Source organism: Hydra vulgaris, chromosome 06 (assembly GCF_038396675.1).
Source record: "Hydra vulgaris chromosome 06, alternate assembly HydraT2T_AEP".
Taxonomy (NCBI): Eukaryota; Metazoa; Cnidaria; class Hydrozoa; order Anthoathecata; family Hydridae; genus Hydra; species Hydra vulgaris.
This window is the reverse complement of record NC_088925.1, coordinates 3,594,730-3,614,332: the sequence shown is the minus strand read 5'-3', so window position 1 is coordinate 3,614,332 and position 19,603 is coordinate 3,594,730. Positions and strand designations below refer to the sequence as shown.

Genomic DNA, 19,603 nt, shown 5'->3' with positions numbered 1-19,603 from the left:
GACCCATTTTTTAATTTTTTTACTTTTATATCTCTCGTGTTTAAAAGATCGTTAACCACAAGATTCAAATGATGACCAGCACATGGAATCTTAAGAACATTATCATCAAATTTATTTACTGCAGAGCAAATGTTTGCACCTGAGTCAGTAAGTCGTGCAAAAATCTTATTACTGATTGACCATTCACTGAAGATTTCGTTTAACGTATTAAATATTCAGCTGTTTTCACTTCAGACATAAACCTAAGATCCAGGTTTCGGTCAACCAGAATCATATTTTTGTCAATAAAATGACAAGTCACACAGAGGTAGCTGTTTTTACTCAATGATGACCAACCATCACAAATAATTGTAATGAAATGACATCCCTTCAATTCTATGATTGATTTTAGATTGTTTGTAATGGAAATTATTTCTTACTCATCGTATTTATGCATCGCATTTTGTAGCTTTTGTTTAACTCACTAACTAAATTTACAAAATCTAGATGACGTACTATCGAAATTGGCTGATCAGTACCAACAATAAAGTTCACCAATAACTTGTTTAATTTTTTATGACCAGTCTCTTCAAAACCATTCTCATAACCGCTCTCAATATCGGATATATCGTCATCGTTGAGTAAAATTGTTAATTTTTTAGATATTTTTGAATTAATGCAATGATCAATTGATAAATGGAATTGCATTGAACTGGTCGAACTGTTGTAAGGTAAAATTATATAACATATGATGCATTTTGTTTGATTCTTTTGGTCTATTTTGAAATATGTCCAAACGAAGCTTCGTTTTCTTATTCCTTTCTTAATAACGGATTTACTTGTTTTTGACATGTTCATTTAAACTAAAAAGCAAGTAGTTTTTTTACTCGTACACATACAAAAAATATTAATAAATTAGTAAATTATGTTATTAATAAATTTGTAACACACGTAACTTCGCTTAGGTTACCAAGCGATTAAGGAGAATATTATAACTTTAGTTACATTTTAGAGTTATGTAACAAAAAGATTGCTAAGGTATAAATATAATTGTTTGAAATCGTTGTAAATCTCATCTAAATAACCACTAGAGAGTAGTTAGCCATTTACGTTGCAACAATGATTTCATACACCTGCATTAAAGGTCTTAAGGGAATTGCATATTATAACTTTTAAATATCATAATTTTATCATTTAGTAAAAGTGCACAAACTTTTATGTAAATTCTAAATCTAAAGTTTAAACTTACGTTATGCAAGTTTAAAATTAAAAAGTGTTTAAACTAGTGCTGTTATCAACTTCGACTAAATCGACTAAAAGTGGACTAGTCAGAAGTCAAAATTAGTTGACTTTGAAAAATCTGATAGTCGATCTAATCGACTTTGGATTTTCTACTAATCGACTAAAAGTTGATTTAGTTGATAGTACTTTTACATGTATTTCTAATATCTTTTTATTTGATGGAATATTATAAATCTTTGCAATTTTATTTTGTTAACAAAAGCAAATATGACTGTGCCGGAATAAAATATTTACCCCCCCCCCTCCTTCCTTTCATATTAAATTAAAAATTAAAGTATAGTATCTCCCTCAATCCCGATGACCTCTCTCCTAATCCAGCACTAAGTTTTTTGTTTACTCTCTTGAAGTTCGAGGATTAAGGGTTCGAGGATTTCAGCAACCAGTACTGGTATCTGCGTTAACTTGAGAGTAACTAAAAGTAACTCAAGAGTAACTTATAATATACTGAAAGTAGCTTCATAACGGTAATTATGTATGGTAACTAGAATTAAATTCCGCCTAAATTAACAATGCGTAATGTTAACAGTAAGTAACTTGCCAAATCTTACTTCTAACATAGTATTAAAAAAATAATATACAAACAACCAGGCCTGAAAAGAGGTTGGGTAAAATTCATTGGGTGTGTGTTTGTACAAATAATATTATTTCCATCTTACACTATTTTTGTTTACTTTTTCTCTATTTTTACTAAATTAACATATTTTTTCATTTATTCAGTATTTTTTTTAAATAATAAATAATCAAAATTACAAATTTCCGCATGCTTTTTGGCATCTGCCTGTTTATGGTCCAAAGATTTTTCTTGACGGCCCTACATTATTAAACAACTTCATAACTTATGATAATAATTATTATACTTAAAAAACTTTATAGTTATGTGTTGTTGTTTTTTTCTTTTTTTTTTCTTTTTTTTTTTGCAGTCTTTGCATGTGATTATTAAAAATATTTGTATACAATGCCGATCTGATATACAGTGCCGATCCGTTCTGTTTTTTAACTAGGGCTTTATGGATAATTAAATTGTGAGACCCTTCATATCTAAATAGTATATTTTAAAACTTATATTTACTTTAATTTTACTATTTTAGACTTATATTTATTTTATATTTATCAAGAAATCAAAGGGACTTTTTCACAATATTAAATCATTGAGACCTAGCAAAATTTATCCTGCATGACGTTCATATTGTTTTGTTTCATTAATATTTAAGTTATATAATTTAAAAATATATAAAGCAAACATAAATACTTAATTTCTTTTATTAATTCCCCCCCCCCCCCCTAACATTTTGACTAAATTTTAATATAAGTTAAAAAGTCGACTTTGGTCGACTTTTGAAAATATATTAGTCGATTTAGTCGACAGTTAAAATTTTTAATAGTCGTAACAACACTAGTTTAAACTATGGTTTAACCACATTTTAGTTTTGAATTTAATTTTGAATTAGAAGCTCAATTTTTTCTTATTCAATATTGAATGAAGATGCTTTTAAGCATCTTCATTCAATAATTAATAAGTAAAAATTTGAATAAGTGAATCAGTAAAAATTTAAAAAATTCTACGTTCAAAATTTACAATTTCAATTGTAAACAAAAACACTTAAGTAGCTTTTGCTGTAGGTAGGTTTTATTCACTTTGAGAGGACTAATATTTTATATGAAACATTTCACCTTGTAGATGTAAGGGGTCATTCCCAAATTATGCCACACAAAAACTTTTCAGATCCCCCTCCTCCCCTCTCCACAAAATGTCACAAAATACCAACTAATATCTTATCCTGAGGGTTCTAATCCCTGCAAAAGAACCTTTGGGGTTCTAATCCCTGTAAAAATATTTCGAAGCAAATTTTAAAATTTCAAATGTGAAAAATTGTTTCGGTGTTATTTTTAGAATTTTGAAATCGCAAAAACAACGTGAACAACCTTAAAATATATGTAGTTTTTTTTGTATATAATGTAGTATATTTGTTTTTTTGTATATAATGTAGTATATGTTTTGTTTATAATGTAATATATTTTAATAAAATAAACTTATCTCTTTTTCTACTTATATCAAACTAATCTAACTAATTTTAACTAAAAATTATCTAAATAGTCTAACTGTAGATTACACTATATTTAATACACATAGTCTAACTGTGAATTACACTATATTTAATACACATTGCATTGTTAAACTAATATTAAAAAAACTTTTATTCTAAATATTGCATTCAGCGTTAGGTTTCAATGTTAACTCAACATTTGTTTGTTGACTTGAAAGCGTCAGGGAAAGTCACGCATTTTACCTGATACACTTGAAATGAAAATATTTTGTAATATATATGATATATTATTTTAAATCTTCCCTTATTAATTTTTTCTTTATTTTTCCTTTAAACAGCATCTTCTATTAAAAATGTTAGAGCAACAAAATACATAACTGAATAGATAAAAATACTTACAGAAAGGAAGAAAAAAAAATAAGTTTGCAAATTGGGAGCAAAACAATTTCAGTAAAAAAAAAAAAATTCACAAATGGTTATGGTGGGGTTGGGTGTTGAAAAGAAGTAGCAACATTGCTCATTTTAAACAATGGAACAGTAACCATTAGCAATATTGCTCATTTTATACAATGGAATGTAAATGTAAACTACAAAGTTTGTATTAATAAAGTTTACCAGTAGTTTACCATGGCAACCAAGTGTTTGGTGTTTATTGAATATCTTAGCAAGATGGTGATGAGTGTGACTGCTCAAATTTATCATCACATTTGTCGAAAAAATGTTAACATTCAAATTTTCTTTAATATAACCATAGCATAATAGAATTAGCAAATTAAAGCGAAAGTGAAGCCAACTTATTAGAATTAGAATTAGTGTTAAAACTAGAAAAAGGTTTAAAAAGTTATGTCCTGGATTAAGAGATTATTTCTATGATAAACAAAAACTATTTCAAAAAAGTTCAAAAAGGTGAATTGTTTAAAAAAAAAAAAAGTTAGACCGATATCATATCAGTTGGAGAGATAATTAAAAAATATAAAGATGTCATCTTTTTGAGACTTATTTTCAGTTTGTTAAATTGAAAGATAATGATAAATTTTAGCCTGACTACTTTTATTTTTTTGACACTTTGTTTACCAATTTAAAATTTCCTTGATTTTTTTGCACTATTATGTGAATTGAAGATCAAAAAAATTGAAGATCAACAAAGTTTACAAATCTAAACATTTTATTACTTCTTTTTTTTTTCACTTTTTTTTTAACCAAAAAAAAAGTTATCAAGTTCAAACAATTTTTTAAACTTTTTTTTTAAGAAAAAATTTTTTTTTTCTTATTGATTTATTACCAAAATTTGGATTATCTTTTCTTTCTTAGCTATTAATTTTTCTTTTCTTTCTAAAAAGTTAACCATCGCAGAAAATTTGATAAACAAAATTGGTAAAGGTGAATCCAACTTGTGTTTTGTTAGAATCTAAGCAAAGTTATCATAAAATCAAGAGATGAGATTGATAAAAAGTTCCTAGCAAACAATTCAGCTTTGTCTTTAAATTAATGTAACAAAATCTGAACCATGCTAGAGAGATGGAATAACAGATTTGCTCTTATTACAGACACTGTTAAAGGCTCTCCAGAAGTCTTTTAGCCTAAATTTTGAAATAAAATACAAGGTATTTTGTGACCTGAGAAAAGCGGGCTTTGGTATTAGACAAACTTTTTTACAATGGTTTCTTGCAATAGTAAACAAATGTCTGTTTTCTGGAGAGTTGTTTTTGTGATAAATATGGAAGTAATGGTTATGATTGGAAATTGCAGCAGCACAATGAGAAGAAAACCATGGAGAAGAGCGAGACTTGATTTGGAATCGTCAAGAGGAAATAAAAGATTCCATGCCAGCTTGAATCCAAGAAGTTATGCAAGAAGCACATTTGTCAGCAGGCAGACAAAAGATTTCTACAAAGGGCCATCACAAAAAAAATCACGGAAACAGTCCCAGTCAGCTTTAAGGTAGTTGTAACAAGTACGATGATAGGGGGATTCTGATGATGAAGAAAAATGAGATAATATTTTTAGAAAAATCATACCGTGATCAGAAGCACTTATGGGTGAATGTAGAGAAACTGAGCACTGACTAGGATGAGAAACAAGACATAGGTCTAGTAGAGAAGGTAAATGATTTGAATTGTCTGCAAAGTGAGTTGCAAAGTTGACTATTAGTGTTAGAAATTGAGAAAGGCAAAAATTATGGGCCTTAATGTCTGCAGAGTCACTGACACTAGAGCTAAGCCATTTAGTGTCATGAGCCACCAACAACAACGATATTGGCTGAAGGATAAAAGAGAGGGCTTGGTCAATTTGATCAGAAATAAAAGAGTGCAGTCTTGAGATAAAGGATAGTGATATAGAACAAAGAGATAGGCGATACAGTGAAGTGGTGCTAAACGCAAGCACATAAAAGAATAGTCTGTGGATTCAAACCTTGTTTACCGACAAATTGGTGAATTCTTATAAATGTAAATGCCTAAGCTAATCATGTGACTATTGAAGTCTTTTAAAGAAAGATAACTAAAAACGTTAAAAAAAGATAACTATGAACACTAAGATCGCAAGATGAGACTCAACTTAAGTCTCATAAAGAGCAAGTAGGTCTGATGAATTTTGCAAGAGATATGACTCAACAAAAGAAAAGTTACTTCAAGGCTTGAATTTAGTGATCACGAGTTGCGATATCTGGAAATATCTTTGGTCATCAAATTTTCAGTTTATTAATGAAATGGTTAATTTATCGTATTGCAAAAAATTAATGAAAAAAGTTTGCTACTTTAAAAATGATAACAATCAAAACTTATGTATTTTAATTATTGTTTATAATAAATTTGATTATAAATAAATAAAAAAGTTGTAGGAAAGTAATAATAATTACTTAAGGTTCAAAAAATTTGCACGGTAATTTAAAAATCAACTAATAAAAAATTATACCAAAGCTAATTGCGCATTGCATGAAACATTAAAATCGATTTTTGTTTAGGGCAAAACTTATAGGAACTATTTAAAAATTTTAATGTTTTAAATCGGAAATTAATTAATTGGTAATAAAAATGATAATAAATAAGATTTTTTTTAGATATTAGAGTTATTTAATATTATTATTAATTAATTTAATATTACTATTAAATATTAGAGCTATTTTTTTCTTTTTTTAATAACTATAAAAGATTTAAATTAGTTTTATATATTTTTAAATGGTAAAAGATTACTATATTTGTCCAACAACATCTGTAGAGTAGTCCAAGATCATCTGTACACTTTTGTCCAAGATTATCTGTAGCTTTTTTTTACTCAAATAACATCTGTTCATTATCATCTGGAAATTCCTAACAACATCTTTAGGAAACCCCTAACAACATCTTTAGGAAGGCGTAACTTCATCTGGTAATTTTTTTCCAAGTCCAATAACATCTGGAAGAATTTCCTCTAGATGTAATTACATCTGAAAAAAATCTTATATCTAACCACATATAGTTAAAATAAAGCATTTATATTTATTATTTTTTTCAGATGTAACTATAACTGAAGTAAACCATTATTTTAACCATTTGGTTAAAATGCAACATCTGTAAATACACTGATGTTATTATACCTCAGTGTATTTACAGATGTTATTAGACAGCAAAAACTGATGTTGTTACCCTACCCTTTTTAAACTCCTCTGTCTTTAATTTTGTATACATATCTGCTAAAGAGTTACGAGCATTCAATTTATAAGAAAATATTGAATAAGATTTAAATAAGGTATAAAAGTATTTAATATCGTGTGATTTCATTTAAAATATTTGATCACCACTAAATTCCTTTAGACTGTTGTGATGTTTTTTAATCATCGTAATCAAATTCTAGTTTTATCTGACATAATTAAAATATTAATTATATCATATATCAATTATATAAATTTAAATAAATTAAAGTATTAAAGTTTAAATCATAATTTTAAAAAATAGTAAAATTAAAATAGTAATGTTTTATAATTTCATAATTCAAGATTTTTTTATTGACAGCTATTAAGTTTAATGATCAAAACGAGAAAAAAAACAACAAAAAAAGAGTTTACAGTTTTTTAAAATGCTAAAAATTTAAAGGCTGGAAGCATTTCCAGATTTTGCAATTTACGATCACTTAATTCAAGCCCTGTACTTTGAAGACCATGAGTATTAGTGAATAATAGATTTAGAAAACTTGGTAATGATGATGGTTTTTTTGTGTTTTATAGTTTTTGGTACTTTAGTCATTTTTGGATTTGTTAAAGAACTTGACTCAATCTAAAGATATTTTTCAGGACACTATTTAATAGTCCAAGCAAATACCTCATTACTATTAATAAACCCTAAGCCGTAACAAAGGGCTCCAAAATGCAGCCTCGACAATGCACGCCAAAAGTATGAATAGGGACACCATCCATGCACAACATGACACTGTTTGTATTCTGATACTTTACAGGTGTTGATCTAAGCCTCTCTGAGAACTACCACAGAGTTTGGGAAACCTGACTACCAGCCAGCTTCAGAACCATAAAACTGAGTTTTAGAGCTGTACTCTTATTAGGAGATAATAGAATGAGTTGCCTAGTCATAAAAACAGAGGCACAACCCATGCATTGAGTCACAAGATCCAGATCCATCTTAAACAGGAAACAATGCATTATAAATACATCTGCGCCAGCCTAATAGATGAAGAAGGGGTGCAAAGCAGGTCAACAGATAGAATCTGTTTACCCCTTGAAATTCTTGATAACTCGAACCTCCAAGGGACTAAGGAAAATGATTTGACTTTACAATTTAATTATAATAAGAATAAATGATAAAAAAAAAATGGTTTGACTAAAGCAAATTCCTCTTAAGGAAAATTTTTACTGATTATATCAGCCAAAATTTTCCTTAAGAGGAGTTTATTATAAGTTTGATATAAGTTCAGGTTAAGGCAATTTTTCTTTATTCAATGCTAAAGTAAAAACATTAAATATACACCATTATACTAATAAAAGCGTGAAAAATATTTCAGTAAAAGAAGTTACGCATTCATGCTGTACACTCAAAAGATGACATTGGAAAAAGTTTAGCAACACAATGACTTCCTTATTATTTGGTAATAAAATTGCGTTTGAAAGCTAGCAATCTTTTATTTAGAAACTCATTAAAACTATAACATAATTGCTATTTTATTATTTAATTTGTAACAGTTTTATTATAGCATTATTTTACGTCTAATAACAATCTACTCTATTTAGATCTAAATACAACAAAAAATATAGAAAATATCAGGCTACTTTTATTTATGTTTTATATGGAATGGCTTCTTAAAAATAAATTTCAATTAACTTTTGTTTTTTTTTATTTCTCATACAAAAAGTTTGAGTTAACCAAAGAAATTTGCAAAAAAAAAAAAAAGGAAAATAAGACAAAAAAAATGGTTCAATTTGAGAAAGTACGAGTTAACAGAAGTTTGGCTTAACCGGAGAATTTTAATAGTAATCAATTAAAGATTTGAAGGAACCAAATGAAACAGTTTGAGTTAACCAATGTTCATTATCCATTAAATTCTTATATAATATGATCATTAAATTATCATAAATTATCATTAAATTCACTTATTGGCTTTTTATTTCAAGACAAACAAACATACTCTGCCTCTTTTCCATAAATGTCTTTCAAAATTGTGGTACTAAAACAGCCGTTACTTTTGAATAATGTTTTGGCATCTTTTGGTAAATTTGAATGTTATTTTCATAGTACCTTAAATAGGGTATCCGATATCAGATAATCAATACCGCCATTTCAGTATTATAAAAGTATAATAATTAAAATTGGTATTTAAAAAATAAAATTATTTTATTAAAACTAAATAGATAAATTTACAAATCACTAAGAACTTTAACTTCAAACTCAACACCAGTTTGCTGAACTGTTCAATGAAAATTGCAAACCTGTTGGAGATATTCTCACACCATTTTATATTTAAAGAGCCTCATTTTCTTTTTTAGACACTTGGTTATAATACCAGTATGTTCTGGTTATTTCCTGACAACTTTATAATTTATTTGTTTACAAATAGGTTTGTACATCTTTCTGCATTACTCAGAATTTACTCCTAATCAAACTTAACTTGCTTATACAAACAAACATACTTATCTAACTTAGCTTACTTATACAAACAAACTTACTTATCTAACTTAACTAACCTTAAAGTGAAGAATCTCCTGGGCTCATTCCTTAAATGCTGTACTTAAAATCTAAAGTCCTTTCTGATTTACATTACCCAGCAGTAAATTGAGTATATCTGCTATAAGTACGCATGGAAAATTGAAATTTGTTATGTTTACGTTGCTAATACCATCTTCTTGATCTTAATGCAAATAAAAAATTAGATTGATCAACTCCATTCTTCTTGCTATAATAAGTTCTTTTAATGCACTGAGAAGATCTTTACTCAGTGATGCCTTAATTTCACTCAGTCTGTCAAAGATAAATTTAATTGTTGTATCCGCAGGAATCAAGTTAACATCCTTGCAACAAAGTGACTCAAGCTACTTTTACTGGTTTTTTGACTTATATCACTGACAAAAGTGCTTAGTTCAAAGTTAATATTGGATTTTTGAAATCATGATTTTGTAAAAATGTTCAAGCATTGCTATTAGGCTCTATTCCATCTAGATTAGGAATCTATGTATATCTAATTGTTTCAAAAAAGAATAGTGAAACAACCCATAATTATGTATCTCCTGGGATTTTATTAATTTTAATAATAAGTAATGTAATAATATGTTGAGCTTTTGATGTCTCAGTTTATGAGCTAAACTCAGAATTTGACACCTTTTTATTTTTATATTGGGTTTTTACTTACACTAATAAAATTCAGAAATACAGTTATTTACAGTATTCAATAGTATTTAATATTTAAATTTAAAGTATTCAAAACTGAAAAAAATTAACCAATATCCTGGTTTTCTTTATCCCAGTATACCAGTATTTGATTTCCTAATTTTAAGTAAGTTTGAAAATGTAAGTGCAATTATTACTCAAATATCCATTCTCATCATACTAAATAAAGTTGAAGTGCCTAAACAACGGTGGGCGATGTTAATCAAAGAAAGGAAGGGGGTTAGAACTTATGTCCCAGGAGGAAGGGGGTCTTAATAAAAAGATGGGTGAGGATTTTTTTACAGAACATGAATAAAATGATTTTATTTTAATGTGGCTTACAGTCAAATGCACATTTTTAACAGCTGTTTGATCATAATTTCAATAGGATTTAATATGCTTATATAAGTTTGATACCATGGTGAGAAATAAACAAAAACCTAATTTAACTTTTTTTAAATTTACTTGTTTATTTTATAATATAACTATTAACTACTTAATAGGTAAATTATAAAATAAACAATTAAATTTTTTACAGCCTTATTGTTGAAATTAATCCCATGGCAATCCCTACATGCTGGCATACACTTAATACCACTTTTCTTGTATATGCATATTCTTGTTTGACATATTGACTAGATTTGCAGTTGCATTGGATTACCTGAAGCAAATTTGCTGGAACTATTTGTTTGTCATTTGGAATTGGTTCAAGATGTCCATTAGGGTGTCCCAAATAATAACATTTTTGAAAAATCAATGCTGCCACGCCCTTAATATGTTCTATATGATAAAAACTGGTAACATGTAACCCAGTACAATCTGCTTCATGTCCTGCTGCCTTGTAGGATACACCTTTTTTAGGCAAAGGCTAGGAGATGCCAACTCCGGCTTAAAACACCTGCCTTGGGGCTCTTAGTTAAGTAAAGACTAGAGATGGTGTCTCGATAAAAATACTCGTCTTGGGCAGATGTTAAATGCATCATGCTACTGTCTTGTAGAAGGCCTCCTAGGCAAAGGCTTAAGGGGTAAACAGATTCTATCTGTTGACCAGCCTCGCACCCCTTCTTCATCTATTAGGCTGGCGCAGATGTATTTTTAATACATTGTTTCCAGTTTAGGATGTTGAATGCTGGATCTTCTTGACTCAATGCATGAGTTTTGTTAGTGTCTCTGTTTTTATGACTAGGCAACTCATTCTATTATTTCCTAATGAGGGTACAGCACTAAAACTCAGTTTTATGGTTCTGAGGCCGGCTGGTAGTCAGGTTTCCCGAACTCTGTGGTAGCTCTCAGAGAGGCTGATTCCATCAACAGCTGAAAAATATCAAAGTATTAACAGTGCCGTGTTGCGCATGGATGGTGTCCTTGTTCGTACTTTTGGTGTGCATTGCGGAGGCCACATATGGAGCCCATTGTTACGGCTTAGGGTTTATTAATAGCAATAAGGCAATTGCTTGGGCTATTAAACAGTGTTCTGAGTACTATCTATGCTTTGAGTCAAGTTCTTCAACAAATTCAAAAATGAATTAAGTACCAAAAACTAAAAAACACAAAAAACCATCATCATCACCAAGTTCTCTAAATCCTATCATTCACTAATATTCGTGGTCTTCGAAGTAACTTTTCTTCTGTTGAGTTTTATCTCTTGCAAAGTTCACCAGACCTACTTGCTCTTTGTGAGACTAATTTGAGTTCAGCTGTCTCATCTTGTGATCTTAGTGTTGATGGTTATCTTCGTTTAATTTGTAAAGACTCCAATAGTCACATGCTTGGCTTGGGCATTTACATTTGTAAGAATTCACCCATTTGTCGTGAAACTAGGTTTGAATCCACAGACTATTCTTTCATGTGCTTTCGTTTAGCACCACTTCGCTCTATCGTCTTTCTCTTTGTTCTATATCGCTCTCCTTCATCTCAAGACTGCTCTCTTTTTGATGTTGTTTCTGATCATATTGACCAAGCCCTCTCTCTTTATCCATCAGCTAATATAGTTGTTGTTGGTGACTTTAATGCTCACCACTCTGAATGGCTTGGCTCTAGTGTCAGTGATTCTGCAGGCATTAAAGCCCACAATTTTTGCCTTTCTCAATCCCTAACTCAAATAGTTAACTTTCCAACTTGCTTTCCAGACAACTCTAATCATTTACCTTCTCTACTTGACTTATGTCTTGTTTCTGATCCCAGTCAGTGCTCAGTTTCTCCACATTCACCTTTAGGTGCTTCTGATCACAGTTTGATCTCTCTAAAACTGACTGGGATTCTTTCTGTGATTTTCTTTGTGATGGCCCTTGGGTAGAAGTCTTTCGTCTTCCTGTCGACAAATGTGCTTCTTACATAACCTCGTGGATTCAGGCTGGCATGGAATCTTTTGTTCCCTCTCGATGAATGGTTTTCCTCAAATTGTGCTGCTGCGATTGCCAATCGAAACCGTTACTTCCATATTTATAAGCAAAACAATTCTACAGAAAACAAACGTCTGTTTATTACTGCTAGAAACTTTGTAAAAAGATTTTTACAATGGTTTATTCTCAGGTCATGAAATCTTGTATCTCATCTAAAAAGTAGGCTCTCGTGACCTCTGGAGAATCTTTAATAGTATTAATAATAAGGGCAAATCTTTAATTCCACCTCTCTTGTATAGTTCAGACTTTGTCACCTCACCTAAAGACAAAGCTGAATTGTTTTCTAAAAACTTTATTCTCTTTTTTTCAGTTTGCCACTTTTATTGTCTGTTTGTTTGTTTCTCACTTTGTCAAAGTTTTCAGTGATAGAAGTTTTTCTCTTGATCTTCACCTCTGTGATACTTCAGTGATAGAAGTTGATTCTTTCTCTTGATCTTCACTTCTGTAAATTTTTTCTGTAAATTAAAAAAAACACTTCTGATGTTGTCCAAGCTTTGTTGAATTGCTTGTTCAAGTTTGTCCATGGTTTCTGAATTTTAACATTTAGCATTATCTTTTTTAATATCTAATTTTATAATTTTAATAAGTTATAAAAATAAACAACTTTACTATTGCCATTAAATAAACTGCCATTACTTACATTCATCACAAAAATTACTCTATATTCATCACTAATTTTTTTTACATAATAACATAAATAAAATAACATTTTATAGCATAAATAAGCGTAGCATAAATAAAATAACAATTTATGTTTAACAATATATCTTACGATACCAGAGAAACATTTAAAATTATATATAATATCATAATTTCCTTAAATTTATGTTCTCAAAAACGTCTGAAATTTCCTGTTCTCAAAAACACAGGGCTTTTTTTGTCATTTATGACATGCTATGTACAAAAACGTAACAGTCTTTTCTTGAAAAAAACCTCAAACCAAGTCTTAAGGTTTTTCAACTAATTCCACCATAGTATCACTGTTAATATTTTTGTCATCCTGTCTAAATTAGTACTAGATAAACTCAATAAAAATTTATTGGAGTTCTGACTGAGTTGTCAAGTAATCATAATTGTCATTTTATTACTCATTTTGTTTTTTCATGATGGCCACAGTCTAGCAGGCTAATCAGTTTTATGTTTTTTTATTCAATATGCTCTTTTTCAGCTTTAAAAACAAAAATAGTTTAATGTATAAGTTAAAGTTTACTTTATGCATAAATTACTCGACAAAGTAATTTTTATTTGCTCTTTAATTTTTTTCAGTTAAAATAAAAAACTTATTATGTTATAATTTTTTATTAGTGTTGTATATAGTTTATTATAATTTTAAAAAATTAAATAATAAATTTATTTTTTAAATATTCAAAAGTTGGAACAATAAACTGTTCAACCATAATTAAAACTCATAAAACAAATCATTTACTTGTAATCTTTTTTTGCATTTATCTTAAATTTTCTATGATATAAAATTTCAGTTCACACATTTTTTACATTTTTTATGATATAAAATTTTCTATGATATAAAATTTCAGTTCACACATCTTTTACACGTTTTAATTAAAAATTGTTAAATAAGCGCAAGTAATTACAGATTTTAAACATTAATAGCTTGTAGCAAAACATTTGATAAATATTTTGTTTTGCTACGGACTAATTTCAATATAAAATATATAAATGTTTAAAATATAAATTACACATTTTTAATAAAGCATTGTAATTTTTAAATCAAACAAATTGCATTTGAAACTATATACAAATTAAACTAATTATAAATTAAAATCAGTAAGAACTTTTGTTTTAATTTATTTAAACAAATATCAAATGCAAAAAATGTTTATATAACACTCCCTGGTGGAGCAACTAAAATTAATTTTGGTCAAACTACTATTGCGAAAAAAAAGTTCACTTTGATAACAGTCTTCTCAAAATTGATGTGGGTGTGTATTTATCTTTACCTTACAACAGGTTTTTATAATAAAATTTAACACCTATAAAACTAAACCTCAGTAATTTTATTAACTTTTTGATTTTAAATAAAGCAAAAATTAGTGCAGGGGTATTTTAAAAAACTTTGTTTTTATTTTAAATTAAACTTAAGTTTAAAAATTAATATGATAATTTTTACATTTACAAAAATTATGTATTTTCTAGGACATCTATTTCAAGGTTTTGTAATTTCTAGAGCATCTGTTTTAAAGTTGTGTATTTTTCAGAGCATCTATTTCAAGGTCTTTTTTAAATTTCTGAATAAATATCAAGTAACTTCATCTCACTTCATTCGTTTATTAATTCACTCATTCATTCATTCAGCTCGAAACTTTCTTTAGGATTTTTTAGAAATGAAGTTTTCCTTGATCAGTAGTATCGCGGGAAAGAGTATCAAGTTTATCCAAAAATCTGTTGGCTTTGATATCGACTATTTTATCGCCATGTTAGCCTTTAAAAAATTTATAATTTAAGTTCAACCATTGCAACACTTTAACACTTGTCGATTCTATATGCTGCATTAACTAATTTTTTCCCAGTTTAAACTTTCTTTCAAAGGTCTACAATGACTTAAGAGTTTACAACATTTTAAGCACATCTTTTTTTTTATGAAATTTTGAGAAATTGATATGAAACATTTGAAGTTTTTATAACTTGAAAACTCATCTAAACAATTAAACATTTTTTTAATGCAGAACAATTTACTTTTTATACAGAAAATTTCAATGATTTCTTAAAAAAGTTATGATTATTCATTCACTCATATCCATTCATTCATATCCATTATTCTAATTATGTAAAATTATTAGTAAATTCTATTTATGTAAAATTATATATAAGTAATACCGTAAAATCGCCTAGGTTCGGTCACCATGTAACTTCAATTATTTAAGAAAAAATATAAAAAAAGCATGCAAAACTCCAATTTAAAAACTTTTTTTTCTCTAATAACATTTGTTATTACTTTGTAAATACGAATCTATAAAAAAAATGTTTATTTGTAACCTGCTGAAATAATTCTTTAGCAAAGCAACACTTTGAAAAAAAGCATACTACTAAAATCTAAAATAAGCTAAGTATAAAAAAAATGATCAAATTTAACCTTAGTATTATTAAGAATCGCCAAATTAATTATATTAAAAAAAAATTATTAATTTTTGAATATTAACTAATTTTTTTTTTTGAAAATTTGTGAAATTCGAAAATGAACTTTGATCATTCATGGATAAACAAAGTAGAGACAATTAGCGGGAAGGTTGTGAAATGTTGTGAATGTGAAATGTTGATATGTGAAAAATGTGACTTTGTAAATTAGTGTTCACAAAGTAAACTAACAACACTAGTTCAACATTTTTACTTTGATTAAATGTAAAATTTACCTGTAAACTTAACATTAAATTTTGACATTTTTTAAAATGAATACTCACTATGCTATTTTACTTGAATAAAGATTTTGTTTATAATTTCAAAATTAACCTGTTTTAAAATAAAATTTAGCAGTCAATTTTCAGGTAAATTTTGATTTTAAAATTTACTGGGAAATTTACATCAATGATATGAACTAATTTCAGTGATATAACTTTACCAGTAAACTTGCAAAGAGCTATTTCAGTGCATTGCAATATATGTTGCAACGCACTGAAATAGTTCTTTTGCAAGTTAATATATGTCATCTATGGATTTACATAAGAAAGCGCGAATGGCTCATGGTTTGAAGACTGTGGACGAAGACATGAGTAAGAGAAAAGCAACTATAATATTTGGCTTCAAAAGATCAACTTTGATCGACGGATGTAGCGGCAAGCATACTAAAAAAATGGCAAAAAGTTGAGTGACAGCATCGAGGACATTTTAGTAAAAATTTTAATATTTATAAGTAACATTAGTTTTAGTTTGACTGGACTTAAAATACTGTGTGTTGTTAATAACTACTTGGTTAATTCAAATCGAATGTGTTTTGATGGCTCACAGTTGTCTGGTATTACTTATTTTTATATTCGTAGCATAAAAGTTGTCCTCGATGGACAGCGCTCTTCTTCTTATTCTGTAACTTCAGGGGTTCCTCAAGGTTCTATTCTTGGCCCTATACTCTTAAATTTACATCAACGATCTTCCAGATATTCTCACATCATATAATTTGCAATCCTTTAAGTCGTCCGTCAATCGCTATCTTGCTCTACAATCTTCATCTTTTCTCTTCCAGTAACTTCCAACTTTAATTAGTGGTTGCTTGCAGCCTTGTTGGAAGCGAAGATGTTTAAAGGCCAAAGTAATAAAATAGTTGACTAATTATAATAAAAATTTTTGAGGCCGGGGCGACTCCCTCCTTGGTTACTGGTATTACCTGATATTATGTCATCATTCTACAATAAAACAACATTTAAAAATTAGTTTTCATTATTTGTGACGTTAAGTTTGTGATGCATTATAAGGATTTATATAGCGACCGAACTTATGAGATCGTATTGAAAGTTTGGTCAAAGTTGATGTTCTCATGTGAGATTAAATTATATTCATAATTGATTTTTTCTCATGTGAGAAAAAATCAATTATGAATATAATTGTCTGTAGGTTTCAGAAAAAATTGAAACATTTTAATTTATGCGTTATAAATGAATGTTCAAAGCTTAAGTGACCAAACTTTACGGTATACAAAATTATTTAAAAAAAACAACGTAGATAACATTTTAGTTCATAAAACAAACCACTTAATAAAAATTGTTGACATCCATTTGGTTTAAATATTAAACTATTTAACATCCACTTTGGTTTAAATTTCGACGATTTTGTAAATTAAAAAAGACGATTACTTACATCCATTATTCTGTTTATTTAAAACTATATATAATTAGTAATATACAAAACCGTTAAAAAATAACAGATAACATTTTCGTTCATAAAACAAACTGCTTAAATAAAGCTGTTGACATTTTTTTTTTTTTTTTAAATTCTTATCCACTCCCAACAAGACTGAAATCAACCACTATCAAGTTGGGAGTTACTAAAAAAAAAAAATAGAGTTATAGAGCAAGGAAACAGTTGATAGTAGACTTAGAGAGTTGAAGGTTGTATGAGTTTGGTTTAAAATACAATTTGGTACCATTTACCAATACCCATTTGGTTTAAATAAATACAAAACGTCGATTTTTGGTAGCGCTTTTGTTAAAAATGGAAAATAAAAATTATTAAAATTTTTTTTTTTTTTTTGAGTTTTAATACTTTTTTCCGCTAGAGGTGTTAACTTATCTAAAATTTATTTTCATTTATATATTTAAGTATATATAAAATAAAATTGTATGTAGGGAGAATTAAAACCTGGTGGTCACTGATTCACTGTGACAATATTAGCCCAATATTGCGCCAATAATGTTTGCTAGCATTGTCTACCAATATTTGCGCTATTGACAATTTTTGGCTTGAAGCTCAGTGAAGGTGTAAATCTTTATAAATAAACATGAGGTATACTGATTTTTAAGAGCATTTTTGTATAACTGCTAATAATCCCCAAATTATAAGATGTTATAATTATAAAAAATTATAGAACTACGTTGCTATCACTAGTCAATTATCTGATTGTAATAATTATACTATAAATCGAATGATAAATATCTTTATTATTGTTTTATTTGTTTTAGGCAATTACATTTTGTTGTCATTTTGAAGCGAATATCGATATATTTTATTATATTGTTAATAGATTTTTTTTTAGATCTATTATAATCCATTCCTTAATTTTTATGTTCTTAAAAGTATTTCATAGGTCATAACACAACCTAATTTTGTAGATTAAATTATATTCATTTCATGCAAGTTTAATGGGTTGTGCGTTCAACTCTTTAATAGATTTGCTCTGAAAACATTCGCGGCCTCTCAATGTAGTTAAGAACGGTTCTTACAAAATATATACGAAAAAAGTTATTATTTTTAAATCTCTACAGTATCGCTTATTTTTATAATATTCATTAGGCTGTGTGAATAAAAAAAAGCTAATTACTCAGCGTTTTTGGAGTAATTGTTCAGCTTTACGTGAATAAAATTTTGACCACAATAACTGAAGTTTTTATTCGTAGAGCTGACAATTACTAAGTAAAAACAATTGCTTTTTTTTTATTCACCCGGCCTATTATATTAAAAAACGTTGTCGTTCAATAAAACTTAAAAAGACATGAAAAGATTTTTCATAAACTTTTTTATAAAATTTTTCATAAAATTTATAAAAAAGTTATAAGTTCTATAATTAGATTTCTTTTTGTTACCTCGATTTTTAATAAAAAATGTTTTTTCCATTAAATTGTAGAATTAGAATAATACTTTTGATTTGCAATAAGATCTTCTAAACTTTCATATAAACTATTCTTTTCACATAAAAAGTTGGTTTATAACCAAACTTTTCACATAAAAGGTTGATTTATAACCAAACTTTTCACATACAATAGTAAAAAAAAATCATAAAAGTCCAAATGTTTTTATAATAAATAACTTTTGTGTGTGTGTATGTATGTATATATATATATATATATATATATATATATATATATATATATATATATATATATATATATATATATATATATATATATATGCATGTTTGGTGCAGGTAATCTGTATAACAACTTTTAAATTTCATAATAAATAACTTATGACATGTTCCCCGTCTTTAATGTCTAATATAAGTTACAAACACGAAGATCGGGAAGTACGGCAAGTTGAAACATTTTCCATGTTAAGCGAAACGAACAAATACGAACGTTTTAAATAACATCTTGTACAACCTAAACTATTCAAAGATTTCAGTTTTATTTGAACTTTTAACAGCAAAATATATTTTAGGAGGAGCTATTTGATTTGATTCTTTGAAAAGTTATGAATATTTTGTGTGGAACCTGGTAAAAAAGAAGTTTTACTTTTCTAATTTTTATCGCGCTTAAAAATTGCGTAGTTTACAGATAAGTCCTAAAGTACATCGAGTAATGGTCTGCGCTGGTGGTCTGCGGTATTATAATTTTGTTGTTAAACATTCTGAAACGTCAAAATATTTTTA

The 19,603-nt window shown here is 27.9% G+C and overlaps 1 protein-coding gene across 2 annotated transcripts in view; it reads left to right on the top strand.

The window, feature by feature from the left end:
* Nucleotides 1-19,603, top strand: part of LOC101234320 (phospholipase DDHD1) — a 71,293-nt gene that overhangs the window by 50,861 nt on the left and 829 nt on the right. The gene's annotated exons all lie outside the window — the stretch shown is intronic.